Below are 15080 nucleotides of genomic sequence, written 5' to 3' on the forward strand. Positions count from 1 at the left end.
AGTGAAACAGAGAGCAAATGCATTTCACGTCTTTTTTAATAATTAATCTACATTAGAGACTTTTTGTAGCCACGATACTAATGCTCCCAGTAGTTATATTGTAGAAAGTGCAGTGACAAATGTGGTGATTATTCTCAAAGGTAGACAATTCGTACTAGTTACCTAGTTAATATTATAAATTAATGTTCGTTTGTTTATCCTTCTTTCAAGTCGGAAACGAGTGATTGTATGGTATTTTTGTGTCCGGTGATAGTTAGGAGACTAGAGAGTTGTATAGGGTACTGTTTGCCGTAGTAAAACAGATTATTCCTATAGAAAGATCCAATATTATAAAAAAAGACGTGTGGCACTCGGGGACTGCCGCGGTAAAGCTATTGCATGCTATGCCTTCAAGCCACACCTCCGCGCCCGTCGGAGTGGGGAGCGTGAGGTTTTTCGTTACTAAATTTCTGGATTCGGTCCCCGCGCTCAAGGCCCGCGATAGAAGCTATGCAATAGCTTAATATGCAAAGGGGTTTGGGTAAAGTTGGCTCTTTAAAAATATTCAAGTTTCATCACTGGCCGCGAAAGTTCATCACGACGCCACAAGCCCATACAAAATTACCCAAACCCCTTTGTATCACTTTTAATTGTATAGATTTCGATTAAAAGAGTCATCTTTTTGGTTAATTTCTTTGACGATGCAAGCAAAGCCGCAGGTAATAGGTAGTAAAGTAAAACTCAGGTTCGTTATTACTATAGAAGAGACGGCTTTAATGAAAAAGTAATAAGATTGTGCAAAATCTATGATTTTCCAAAGCTTTTGATGTTTTCAAGAGATATTGACTCGGTGACACTGCTTAGTGACCTGGATTTGCACGTGTTCAATCACCATAATATGAGCATTGTGTTATTATTTCAAGTGTTAGATTATCATAGAGTATGTTCTTTTGTATACTAAAGGCTAAGTGAGCGAAATAAGCAAAAACTTATAGCCCCATTTGAAGAAATTTGATGTTAATTTTTGAAAAGAAGTTAGTTATGCCTGGCCTATCTTCAACTATTTTCATTACAAATTTAACATCGTGACAAACATACAGACTTCCGAATTTATAACATTAGGATAGATATAGAATCATAAACAAAATTGTTTTACTATGAAATTAGTTATTTAGTTACACATATTCAAAATTTACTACCATATTCTAATAATTTACTTACATAGGATCAAAATATTGCGTCGTGTGGTATTACCGAAAATTACACACATAAGATATATCGATGCAAGTTTAAAAGATCAATCTAAGTCAAAGCATTTGTTTACACAATAAGATAAAAGAGCATTTATTCGGGAAGCCACCAAAAATAGCTTCGTTATTAAAAATATACGAAATTCTTTGGAGATTAAAAACACTGAAACATCCATTGTCAGTGGACGCATGTTTAATTACAATTTTCATTATGAAAGCGTGGAAAAGCAATTTTATTTTAAATTACTTTTATGATAAAGATATTAATGCTGTTATTAAGTACCTATATCCATATTCTTTGAATTTAAAATTATTGTATATATTTTTCCCACAGACTTTTTATTCCTCAAAGAGCGTTTTAACAATAGTTATTTCACCGTTTTGCGTGCGGTTTCATCTTTATTTTCTTAACGTTAGCTCTCGTTAACTTATAATTAATTTCGAATGAAACGTTAATCGAAATACCTTAGAGTTATTAATTTATTATCAACTAGCTTTCCGCCCGCGGCTCCGCCCGCGTTTTCAAAGAAAAACCCGTTCCCTTAGGATTTCCGGGATAAAACCTATCCTATGTCCTTTCTCGAGTATCAAAATATCTCTATACCAAATTTCACGCAAATTGGTTCAGTAGTTAAGGCGTGATTGAGTAACAGACAGACAGACAGAGTTACTTTCGCATTTATAATATTAGTATGGATAATCTTAAATGATTCAATTGCTTATTGCAATACATTAGAAAGGGCGACCGAATTGATTAAAAAAAATGATATTGCTGAAAAATTTTAGTTCAATTTGATGTGAAAAGAGGCAACGAAGATGACTTGTGGGCATATAACTCGTTTTCGGAGCCTTTTGCAGGTCAAAGTACCATGTAGCTATACTTAAAAAAAACGAAATGTGTAAAAAAAAAGTAGTGGAAACTGAATGCTCACTTCGCTTAGCGTCCAAATAATTTACATTGTATTGTAATACAAACAATATAACATAATATCATTCAGTTATATAAATTTATATAAAATTCTCGTGTCACAATGTTAGTCTGCATACTCCTCCGAAACGGGTGGACCGATTCTCATGAAATTTTCTGTGCATATCGGGTAAGTCTGAGAATCGGCCAACATCTATTTTTTATATTTACCACGGGCGAAGCCGGGGCGGACCGCTAGTAAATTTATAATAGTGAAAGAATTTCCAAAATTGTTTCACAGCTTGAAATTCAGACGCAAATAATTGACAAGAAATTGTTTCACCTTCTTTTTATTACGTCAGTTAAGACTAATAAACAAACTTTGGCAGTGTAAAGTTTTACAACAGAACAAAGAATATAAGTTTCGGTTTAAGGTACCTCGAATTTCAATCTCGATACAACTCAATACCACTGTCGAGTTATCGAAATCTGAACTTTATACATTCAAATAGGTTTCATATTAAGAAAACAGACGATTATGTCAATTACCTATAAGATCCTTTGGGGCTTCTTCATCATTTATTAATCTGATTGAAAAAATGTTTATCATTTTTAGTTTTGGTTTAAAATGAGGCTTTAGGTGGGACTTTCGTCCCTAGAGATACAGCTTATATCAATAATGGATTACTTAAAATAATGATTTATACAAATTTGTAATAGATTTTATTAAGATGGATGTTTAAAAAAAACTATGCTCATTATGCCCCAGAGCCGTCAAAGAGTCATCATAAATAGTCTAAGTTTTTGTTGGCAATAAAGCTATTTTTTTTTCTTTCTTTAAATAAACCTCTATCAAAAACACACAATAACGAATGTACTAAAATTACATTAACAACGCTCTAGTTAATTACATTTACAAGGTATGTGGCCAAAATTTAATTACTTTTAAGCTACAGAATTTAGACAAAGTTAAAATGATCAAACGAAGCGTTGTAATGATCCAATTTCACACTGAGCGACTGATAACACTTCATAATGTGTATCGAACGTGCTTTAATAGCCGATTGAATAGCAAAACCAATGTTTTATACAGAATTCAATTTATTTTGTATGCAAATATTGTTTACGCAATTACGTGACGTACATAACAAATATCATTATAACTATCAACTTTTTTATTTGAGCTTTTTGATAAATTTTCAGTATTAACAGAATACTAACTCTTAACTAGTATAGGTATTACAAATGCGAAAATAATTCTGCTTGTCTGTCTGTCGTTTCTTCACGCCTCAATTTAGATGAACTTTGATACGTATAAACATTGTGATCCGAGAAAGGACCTAGGATATTTTATATCACGGAAATCCCACAGGAACGGGAACTATGCAGGTTTTCCTATAATAGATACGCGGGTGAAGCCGCGGGTGGAAAGCTAGTAACAGATAAGCTATGGAAATACTTGCTTGTGAGTTTTTTGTGTGTGTTACTTAGTGAAAGCGCGGCATAGCTAGTATATAGCTTAAATAAACATTCTTTCTTTCTTTTTCTTCTAAATCTAATCTAATAAAATTTAATCTTATTCAAATTATTATTGTCAAAAATAAATCAAACTCAAACCAATCTAACAATAATTAATTTTAGACACTGAACGCATAATATCTACAAGTCACCATCTACATTATTTTATTTAAAATTTTCCACACATTTATCTACTGCATTAACAAAACTAACGAATACAATATACATAATAAAGAAGACAGTTTCCAAAATGACCAACATAATACTATAAGCATTATGACGTCTAAAAAGCTCCTGCATGTAGCCTTATTTATGGGATAGTGGTAAGCCCCAGATTATCTCTGTCGAGAGTCTTGACATCCGCAACTATATTTCTTAATAACATTTTAACTAGGCTCGTAATATATAGGAGCAATTAAACGTATGAAGAATAATATTAACGGTGTTTTGTTGTATCAAACTTTTAAATGAATTTATAAAGTACATTGCTTCTGTTACAATGTTCTGCAAGCAGTTACAATGTTCTCTTTTCTTCTTTTTAAGTTTCATAAATAGACTTTTAGATATTTAATTAACTGCTAATAACTGTACTATATTAGTTATAGAATCTCTTTTTATAATAAAATAAAATTATCTGAATAGTCTACATACGTAGGTAAAGTTTGTAAGTGACAGTTATGTTGTAGGGATCTTAATTCCATCCTTTTATAGAGAATCGTAAAAATCCTTAGGGCCGATTTTTCAATGCTTGGATAAAACTTATCCGTCCAATAAAGTATTACACGATAATATTAAAATGTCACGTAAACTGTCAAAAACGGGCAATTAGAATACGTTTTTAATTTTAAAAATTGGGTGGTTTTACACATTATTCGACGAATAAGTTTTATTCAAGCATTGAAAAATCGGCCCTTAATCTGACATTTATTTGCTAGATAAAATGGATTAGTGAATATTAATGTAATGCATTTAGTTAGATAGAGATATATTTATACCACATTCTAATAATGTGTGACCACATGTTTTAGATAAATTATTAACTAAACCTCAGTTACCGATTGAAATTCATTACTTATTAAACTCTCCACTCATCACCATCTACATGCATAAAACAGAGTCGCTTTCTGTCCGTCCCTATGTATATTTGGATCTTTAAAACTGCGCAACAGATTTTGAAGCGGTTTTATTAATAGGTAGAGCAGCTCTTGAGAAAGGTTTTAGGATAGTGCATTCTAGAAACTCCAGATGTGGGGTAATTTCGAAAAATTTTGAATACCCCTTCAGGGTATTGTTTTATTGTGAGTATCGTGAAGGTATCGTATGAAAATAAACGGGTTTTTATAATAAAAGCATTCATATCTGTTAAATCAATCACTAGTTACGTATTAATTTAACATTGTATTTACCCCGTCATTCGGAATTACCATAATGCACCATAATATATTAAAGTTTTCTACAAAGCGGGCGAATTCGCGCCGAAAGCTAGTTACCATAAAAGATTCGCAACGAAAAAGCGATAAAAGCCAAAAATATATACTTAACAAATTTTCACCTTGCTTCATTCTTTGGCACTGAATATTGTCATTTTCATTGTGAGCTAGCACATTGCGGAGTCAGCTCGTTCCGCTTTAATCCCGTGATGCTGACAAATATTAATTTTAATGAGAAAAATTTTGGCGTTCGCCGCGTTTCCCCCGTTTCTGCATTTAACAGGATATTTATGAAAGAATATTAAAAAGCGGAACTTTGTGTTTTCGCTGAAGAATATAGCAATTAGTTGAGCGCTTGGAATGTCAAATGGGTTTATAGTTTATCTCTATTTGCGGGATGATTGTGTTACTTTAGCGATTATTTTTTACTTTAAAAATTTAATTTTAAGTTGGTAATGTTGAATTTCAATGCCTCTTTCCTATTAGTTTATAAAAACATTTTAGCTGTCACGGCAAATGTTGTTCTTCCTTACTCCTATCACTTAGGGGTACGAAAAATAGATGTTGGCCAATTCTCAGATCTACCCATAGGCACATAAAAGTTCATGATGCTAGCCGTTCGGGTTCTGGAGGAGGATGGTAACATAACATTGTGAGAAGATATTCTTAGGTAATATAACAGTTGCTAAAGCTAGCTAGTTTTATAGTTAATACCATCAGCTTTCCCCTATCGCTTCTTCCATATAACATTATAGTAAAGAAAATGACATGCTGATCGTAAACCACTATTACATTCGACTTTATAACGATCGGATCTTCCTTATCAACGGCTATAACTTTAACAGCCGTCAATAAAATGGCCATAAACCTGTTATTTCTAACAGTCCTTCCGTAATAACTGTTATGAAGAAATTTGGACTTATTTATATGACTGTTATGAATAAATTGTGCAATGTAATGAAAATTCACGGTTTTGTAGCCATGTAAATTTAAGTACTGCCCGGTAGTTGAGTTAGTTAGTTTTATTACTATCGTTAGTGTTCTTCAGGTGTTAAATCTGTTATCTGATGTTGATGATAGACAATATACGACATAAGTGCAAAATGATATCAAAATACACATTGCTAAATGAAAAGGAAATAATGTCTATCGCTTACTACGAGCAATGTTAAAAGAACATCTAGATATTGTTAACTGAGGAATATTACAAAAAACCTTTAAAAATATGTTTTAGACAAATGAGGAGGATAGACATGTTATAATAAATTATAGAAGAAAGAGAAACGAGCAAATACCTAATGATAACAGCCAATTTAGCGTGATATTTTATAGAGGTTAGGTTTAAGTCAGAAAATAATATAATTGAAAGGACAAAATAATACATGCAACAGAAAATAAATTGATCCCAAGGGTACATGAGGTTATTGATATTCAGAAAGACTAATATTTTATTGGAAAACAACTCTATTTTAAATATAAACGAGAAATCTATCTTCAATATTTATTTGGTGTAATGGAGAAAGTTTAATATTTATATCGTTTAACGTATTTAAAATTAAATTTATTTGTGTCCATCGGATATTATAATGTTGTGTTTTTTCATTTTTTTATAGTTATACAGGATGTGTAAAATTTTGTTATTACTGAGCGTATCTATGCAAAACTATAAGTCCCTTTGAGGGTATACCGAATGTAAGACACCCTGTATAACATTCATCACATGAAACGAGAAATTATAGCTACCTACAATATTTATTTGGTTTAATGGAGAAAGTTTAATATTTATATCGTTTAACGTATTTAAAATTAAATTTATTTATGTCCATCGGATGTCCATGCAAAACTATAATAATTATAAGTCCCTTTGAGGGTACACCGAATGTGGGACACCCTGTATAACATTCATCACATGAAAGGAATAGTAAAGTCGACAAACAAACGTATGATGAAGAATAACTGTATCAAATTATCACATAATTTCCCGACCTCTAAGTAAATACGACCTCATTAGTTCAACCGTGTTCACAGAGGTCGAATAGGTGATTCAGATTCTTGTACTATGGAAACTCGTAACTCATCTAATACTCGAAATGGACTCGATTCATATATGAAGATACTTGTAAATGAGAAGAAGTATTTAATACTTTAGACACACACAGTACAGTGCATTAGAAGCATCCCCGTGAAATTTCGAAATTAATGTTTATTTTCTTGTTTCAAAACGATTAAAATTATAATTAATATTAGCCACCACTTATATATAAAGCTATGTATAAATGTAAATGTTTTTTATTTTTGTAAAATAGAAATATTACACATACAAGAAATCAAAATAGAAAATTATAGTAGGTACCAATTATGTCACTTATATCATGAATTATGAAAAGAAATAAAAAGTAAGATATTGAAACGAGAAACAATAGTAATGCCTCTGATATAATTTGGACGATGAAGGGTTGTTATTACTCTAATAACCCATAGACAAAGATACGCCTAAATAAACACAGCTATGAGGTTAATGTTCTAATAAAAATATATTATTGTTATATTAGGATCGGAATTTTGTGTAGTAATTACATTTATCTTGTAAGTATGTAAAATATTGCAAAAAACGAGCTACGATTCCTCTAAACATAACATTTTCCTATATTTTCAATGCTATAATCCTGTTCAAATTTATAAGGTATACTAGGTGTGTCTTGCGATTTTACACGTGGAAAACCCACGGGCAAAATCTTCTCCTTTTCAAACTTTTTTTTTAATTACAGAGACTTTCAGACAACTGTAAAAGCGTAACAAACAGATAGAAAGTACTATTTTTGATAAGTATGATTAATTAGGTATTAATATTATTATAATATGTACATTATGTATTCAATATGAGCAGATGCCAGATACGTTAAACCTTTTAAAATAAGACCTAGCTTCTGTTTTTCGCAACTTTAATGTTATGTTGTTGATATTGCTTGTTCACGAGAAGTCACATTTAATTCATAATTAATGTTTTGTGTTTCATCAAGAATAATTATTGTATTTTTTGTTACAGTAAAGAAAACAATTATTGTACCTTTGTAGTTTGCCGTTTTTTGTCACACAATTTTACTATTATCGGTGTGCCTTGTAATTGGCGTTTTTATATGTAATTACTAATTAGTATAATTTATCTTATCAACAGCTGTAAGGTTTTTGAATAAAATAAAATAAAAGCTTCCTCTTCCTACTTATTCTTATAAGCTTTTTAACCTAGAAAATACCATTAATCAAATCAGCCCACTACTTATAGCTAGTTTATATTCGTTCCTTTGATATATTGAATATTTATTTCCTTTGATTAACAATCTGTTTTCCTCATTTCTCAGAAATCTTGTTAGTTTTTCTATCACTTCATCGAAAGAAAATTTTTTATATTAAACAGAAAAATAATATTTTTAGGCGAGTATTTTTCAACTAAAGTTTTGATTTGTAGCCTGTAATTTTTTTTAAAGATTGTTTATCCAAATTTGTAAGTCAATAATGAACCAGTAAAGATATTAATTTTTTTGCTTGAAAATTCCATCAGAAATCGTAATAGCGTACTTTCGTGAAAACTAAATAAACATTTATTTTAACAATGAATAATATTTAATTCCAAGAATTATTCGTTAAGATCTCGAGTCTTTCATGTTAAATAATAAAAACCTTTTAAGTAATAAAATCCCCAAATTCAATTAATGATTTTAAAGGCTCTATTTATAATTGACTAGCTGTGCTCCGCGGTTTCACCCGCGTAGCTCCGCTCCTGTTGGTCTTAGCGTGTTGATATATATATAGCCTTCCTCGATAAATGGGCTATCTAACACCGAAAGAATTTTTCAAATCGGACCAGTAGTTCCTGAGATTAGCGCGTTCAAACAAACAAACTCTTCAGCTTTATAGTATTAGTATAGATTTAAAATTATTTAATTTCATATCGCGTGAAAAAAATACTTTTTTACCACATTTTTATTAGCTTAAACTAGGTATATACAGGGTATCCCACTATCGGTATACTAAGCGCAAAAAGGCTTACATGCACTGATCACGTAACAAATACTTAAACACACCCTGTGGGACACCCTGTATATAAATTGCAGTTTGTATAAAAACGACTTTTTTGAATCGATTTTGAATCACTTTAATACGGACATAATAAATTTAATTCACACTTTGTACACTCATCAAGGATCGGTGCCTTTACAATAATTTTCTTAGTTTATTTATATCTTTTTTACACTAGGCATATTATTTACGTAAAGATTTCGTATAATATTGGTTTTTATTAGTAGAAAACCAGGTTTCTCTACAAACCAAGATTTCAGAAAGAAGCCTGCTTTTTGTTTTTTGCAGCAGATTTATTAGTCTACCCCATATTCCACAAGGGATTATAAGACTTCACTTCACGCATAATATAATAAAGAAACGTCTTTCTTTCAAGAAAAATTGGAAATTTTCTGGACATCGATAAAATTTCAAAACGCTCTAATAAAAATCTATGGAACGTTTTATCGAATTACTCAGTACAGAAACCAGACGTAACCGATTAACCTTACCAAATACTTAAGATCAAAATGATTCCAGTTCTAATTCTACCCTCATTTCATTTAAATAATACCAGATTGAACATCCATTAGACCCTAATGAGATTTTTATAATCAAAAGCTTCCATCAAAGTGAACGAATTTTGATGAAGTTATTTGATGATAGATTACTCAATAGAAATGCTTTATCTTTGAGATTTGGATTTTTGACCAATTAATTCAGGTCAAATTTTAGTAAATTAGGAACGTAATTACATAATATACATCGCAAATAAAATTTAGGCCAGTAAGTAAGTTAGATTAAGCTTTTTTGTACCTATGTTTTAATGCACCCTTAGAGTGATTACTTTGGGAGAGGCCTATGTCCTGTAGTGGGCGCTGGCGACGTGACGAAGGCTGGAACGAGATGATGATGAGAGACTGATTACAATTATTGATGTAGGCTTACTGATTAGGTTTTATTATCTATGGAAATAATTATAAACTTCGTTTTACAAGTATGTTCTTATATAATATCCTTGCTAAGTTTGTCTCATATTTTTTGAGCCAAAGCTGCAATTCTATATTAGAGACAGATTACAATTAATTAATCATTTTCTTATAAATTCCTTGAAAAATAAGCTTTCCTAACATTCATGTACGCTTCAACAAATCAACATACTCTTTCTACACAACCAATTCGCATACAATACGAACTAGCCAAGTACTTACACAGACTGCAAACCTTGAGAGTACATTGTTCGATCTGCATCTGTAAAGTGGCTAGAGTAGAAACGGCCAGCTTTTGTAAAATACACGATTGCGCCATACTTACCCATACATACTATAGATGTCGTGCATTGAATAAAGGAACACGCTGGGTTAAGCGTTCGTATTCAAATTTATTTATAGGATAATTTGCAAATGGAGCACGTATTAAATGTATTAGAAATTTAAGGGTTTACAAGGGGTTCAGAGCGTATTTGTACTGTTTATTTGGACGTCGGACGCCATGTTTACTTAAATATTGTACGGTTTTGTTGATTGAAGGCTAGAGCTTGTATTGTTTATGTATAACATTAGCATTAGTTACTACACAGTCTCTATGTAATTAAGAACTCTCTTTAGGATTATTTGGAAGAAAATCCTCTCTAAATAACGAGATATAAAATGAATAGTTTTTAAACAAATAGTTTTGTTGAATGCGTTTCATTGCGATTGTGATATACGTGACTCTTAATAAAGAGTCAAAATTAGATCACATAATACCTATCATAATTATTAATATACCGTAATTATTCCTATTGTATTTTTATTTTAAACAAATACTCAAAAATTTACTATTTAAATGAAAACCTTTCGTAATATTAAAATATGAAAGATCCATACTAATATTATAATTCTTCTTATAGTCTGTTACTCAATCACGCCTAAACTACTTAACCAATTTGCATGAAATTTGGTATGGAGATATTTTGATACCCGAGAAAGGACATAGGCTACCTTTTATTGCGAAATATGTACCACGGGCGAAGCCGGGGCGGACCTCTAGTTACCCATAAAAATAGTAAAAAGTTATGTCTGTCTATCTAAAGCAGCGCTACGGTAAAACCCTTTCAAATACTTGAGATTTAAAATCAATCGGAGACAATCCCTCTGAGATCACTTCTATAAAGAAAAGCCAGTAAAAATATAAATGATTTAAGGTATCAGTATAAGTACATCTTAGATAAAGTCTGGATCCTTTTAGGTAGTAACAGGGGCTTAGGTTTAGGATGATATTATATGATAAGGATTTTTTCGAGCACGTACTTCATATTTTTATGGATTTGATATTATCTTGTCTGGTTATTCAATGTTAGCAGTATTCAATCTGTATTAAGTAGATAGTTTTTATTATAAAAATAGAGTTTTATCTATGATGATAAAATGCCTAATAAAATTGCTGTAAGAATTTAAGTTGTTTTTTTTTTAATACAATTTACTCAAATAACGAAAGTTTAATTCTTTTGGAAAATGAAGAAAATACGAATAAGTACATAAATTATAACTTTTTCTATTGATGAATAGCGGAAGTTTTATTAGCTTCCATCGGGATCCAAACCTAATAATATTAGAACCTCCTAAACAAAAAGACCATATAAAATGCATATGTAAAACAGAGGGCGCAGTTGTTCGCCATTTCTGTTTAATTAAATACAACTGCATTCAAACACTAAACTCGAATTGCCGAAAGTGTCATAGCGATTTTCATTAAAACAAAATCCAGTTTGGACACGTTTCACGCATTCCCTCCAAAAATATCGCAGCCCGCCATTATCGCCAGCAAGGCTCATTCTGCTATGAATATATTCACAGAGATACAAGTGTTTCATTCGTAATTTTGGGGAACGCGCACGCAATTATGAACCTAATTTGTTAAGCTTTGTTTGACTTCATTGTTACGTCATACCGCTAAAGCTTTAATGAGAATTGATTTGAGAATATGTTAATTTTACATCAAGTTATACCTACTATAAAAATAGCTTATATTGTTAGGTACTTGCCAAATATGTGACTTCCTAATATTTGAAATCAATTGAACAGTTTTCGAACTGAGTTGTAACAAACAAAGAAAAACTATTGCACGCCTCATAAGCGAAGCGTTGAGGTGGGTACTACTGTCGCTTCGCGCAAAACATCTGATTTTTCAAACTTAAAATGTCTTTATGTATCATACATTGCACTTGTAAGATAATACATACACACACATATTAAGAAAAAACACTATTTTTAACGTTCATGATATTTTTGATGTCATTTTTGTTATTTAAACTAGTTAAAAAACAGTTTAAAAAAGTTCTGTCTTGGACGTCCGTGTGTCTGTATGTGCGGATCCTTTTTCTTGTTAACACGATAGCGACCGAAATACTTTACTAATCGAATCTTTTTTTTTCTCTTACGCTTGAGTATGCTCAGGAATAGAACCCTTTCATTTTTCAGGGTCTGATTCGATGTGGTTTAATTGTTATTAAATAAACAAAAAAAAACTCGGCTGTTTTTTTTTTTTTTTTTGAAGTGAATTTTTATATTTTTATTGAAATTGATTCCAGAAGATTACTGGGAACTTTAAAAATTCATTTTGTTACTTTTATTAGTAGGTACGATCCTTATAAGTATTTTAGTGTATTCAACCAACTTAAAAAAGTGTGACTATTTTACAACAATTTGAATATGAATTGTATTATTGTATACAATATCGAAGCTTTTTAAGAAATGTATAAAATACTTTTTTAAGAATTATTATCATACATAATATTATGTTACCGGCAATATATTAAAACCGGCATTGTATGCAATTCTTAGTAAATGTATGTTATTCCGAGAAACAGTCGGAATGAAATAAATTAAATTCGTCACATTACCTACTTATATCTTTAAATCTGAACTTTTCCTAAGTAGCAAACACATTTGCAAATGTGGGTGGTTTTTGGGGTAGCTATTAACCAATATGAGGTCAAAACTAAAATCCAAGATGGCGCCGACGAAAATTTGAAATCTTTTCGTCATGGGTGTCATTTTCATGGTTTTTGGGGTAGCTATTAACGAATATGAGGTCAAAACTATAATCCAAGATGGCGCTGATGAAAATTTGACTTTTTTTCGTGATGGGTGTCATTTTCATGGTTTTTGGGGTAGCTATTAACGAATATGAGGTCAAAACTAAAATCCAAGATGGCGCCGACAAAAAATTTACATATTTTCGTCATGGGTGTCATTTTCATGGTTTTTGGGGTAGCTTTTAAACAATATGAGGTCAAAATTAAAATCCAAGATGGCGCCGACGAAAATTTTACACATTTTCGTCATGGGTGTCATTTTCATGGTTATTGGGGTAGCTATTAACCAATATGAGGTCAAAACTAAAATCCAAGATGGCGCCGACGAAAATTTTACATATTTTCGTCATGGGTGTCATTTTCATGGTTATTGGGGTATCTATTAACCAATATGAGGTCAAAACTAAAATTCAATATGGCGCCGACGAATATTTTACATCTTTTTTCTCTTACGCTTGAGTATGCTCAGGAATAGAACCCTTTCATTTTTCAGGGTCTGATTCGATGTGGTTTAATTGTTATTAAATAAACAAAAATAATAATTAATAAATAATTATTAAAAAAAAATTATGAGGCGTGCACTTTTGGATTTTCCAAACTATTTTTCTTAATAATATTAGCATGTATTGATAATGTATAAACTGAATACAAAACAGAAAGCGCCGCGGTCCAAAACTAGTAACATTATGAAGTTCCTTGAATGACGTAAACTCATAAAAGCGTCAAGTGTGTCTCGTAAATTGGGAAATCTGCTCATCCTGTCATAAAATAGACATTTGCAGGAAATAAGTTCCAGTACATAAATAGGTTTGGGCTTTTTTGTTGCTTTTGTTGATTAATCAAAGTAAAAATATAATAAAGTTGTCGTATAGTTATTATTATCACTACATAGTATAAAACAAAGTCGCTTTCCCTGTCCCTATGTCCCTATGTCCCTATGTCCCTATGTCCCTTTGTACGCTTAAATCTTTGAAACTACGCAACGGATTTTGATGCGGTTTTTTTTAATAGATAGAGTGATTCAAGAGGAAGGTTTATATGTATAATAACATCCATTAAATAGTGGAGAAGTACTGTTATTTTTGAGGTTTCTAATGTGATGTCGTAAAAAATTACATTTTTTCCGCTTACATTGCAAACGCAGGCTGAACCCTGCGAGTTTTATCAAAATAATGTACTAAGTATTATACACATTGAAAAGGTCTACAGAAAAGTCTGCGATGGTATATGTCTATCTCTTATGGATAACCCACAATAACTTTTTTTGTCATTTACGTTTTACGACAAATAATGGCTAATTTTCGATGCGATTTTAATCAATACAGCATTAATCCTTAACCAATTAAATACCTTGAATACATTGTTCATTTAATATAGATCTATATGGCCCTTTACACCGTATGATTTAAGTTAATATTTTCGAAGATATTACAGATTTAAAAATTGCGGGACGTAGCGTTTGCGGCGGTACCGGCCGGCCGCTCGGCTATCTATTTTATACCCGTACCACAGACTTATTAATAATATACTACGTATACGAAGTCGGAGCGGGCCGCTATGTTTTTATAATATACAACGTTCACAGTTTTTCTGTAGTGTATTTAGTATCAGCATTGCACCCGTGCGAAGCCGGGGCGGGTCGCTAGTTAACTATATTTAGCCAAAGATTTTTATAACTAGACAGTCTGAAAAGGTTTTATGAAATTTTTTTATTTTATTGATCAGGTACATAGTAATATATATCAGTACTAGCTTTCCGCCCGCGGCTTCGCCCGCATTTTCAAAGAAAAACCCGTTCCCGTAGGATTTCCGGGATAAAACCTATCCTATGTCCTTTCTCGGGTATCAAAATATCTCTATAC

At 31.5% G+C, this 15080-nt stretch overlaps 1 protein-coding gene across 1 annotated transcript in view; it reads right to left on the reverse strand.

Moving 5' to 3' along the window:
- LOC149481869 (zwei Ig domain protein zig-8-like) overlaps positions 1-15080 on the reverse strand; it is a 281774-nt gene that overhangs the window by 74603 nt on the left and 192091 nt on the right. The gene's annotated exons all lie outside the window — the stretch shown is intronic.

The sequence above is a fragment of the Colias philodice genome, chromosome 16, assembly GCF_061535455.1.
Source record: "Colias philodice isolate Cphi_HAF_F1 chromosome 16, ilColPhil1 Martin Lab GWU primary, whole genome shotgun sequence".
Taxonomy (NCBI): domain Eukaryota; kingdom Metazoa; phylum Arthropoda; class Insecta; order Lepidoptera; family Pieridae; genus Colias; species Colias philodice.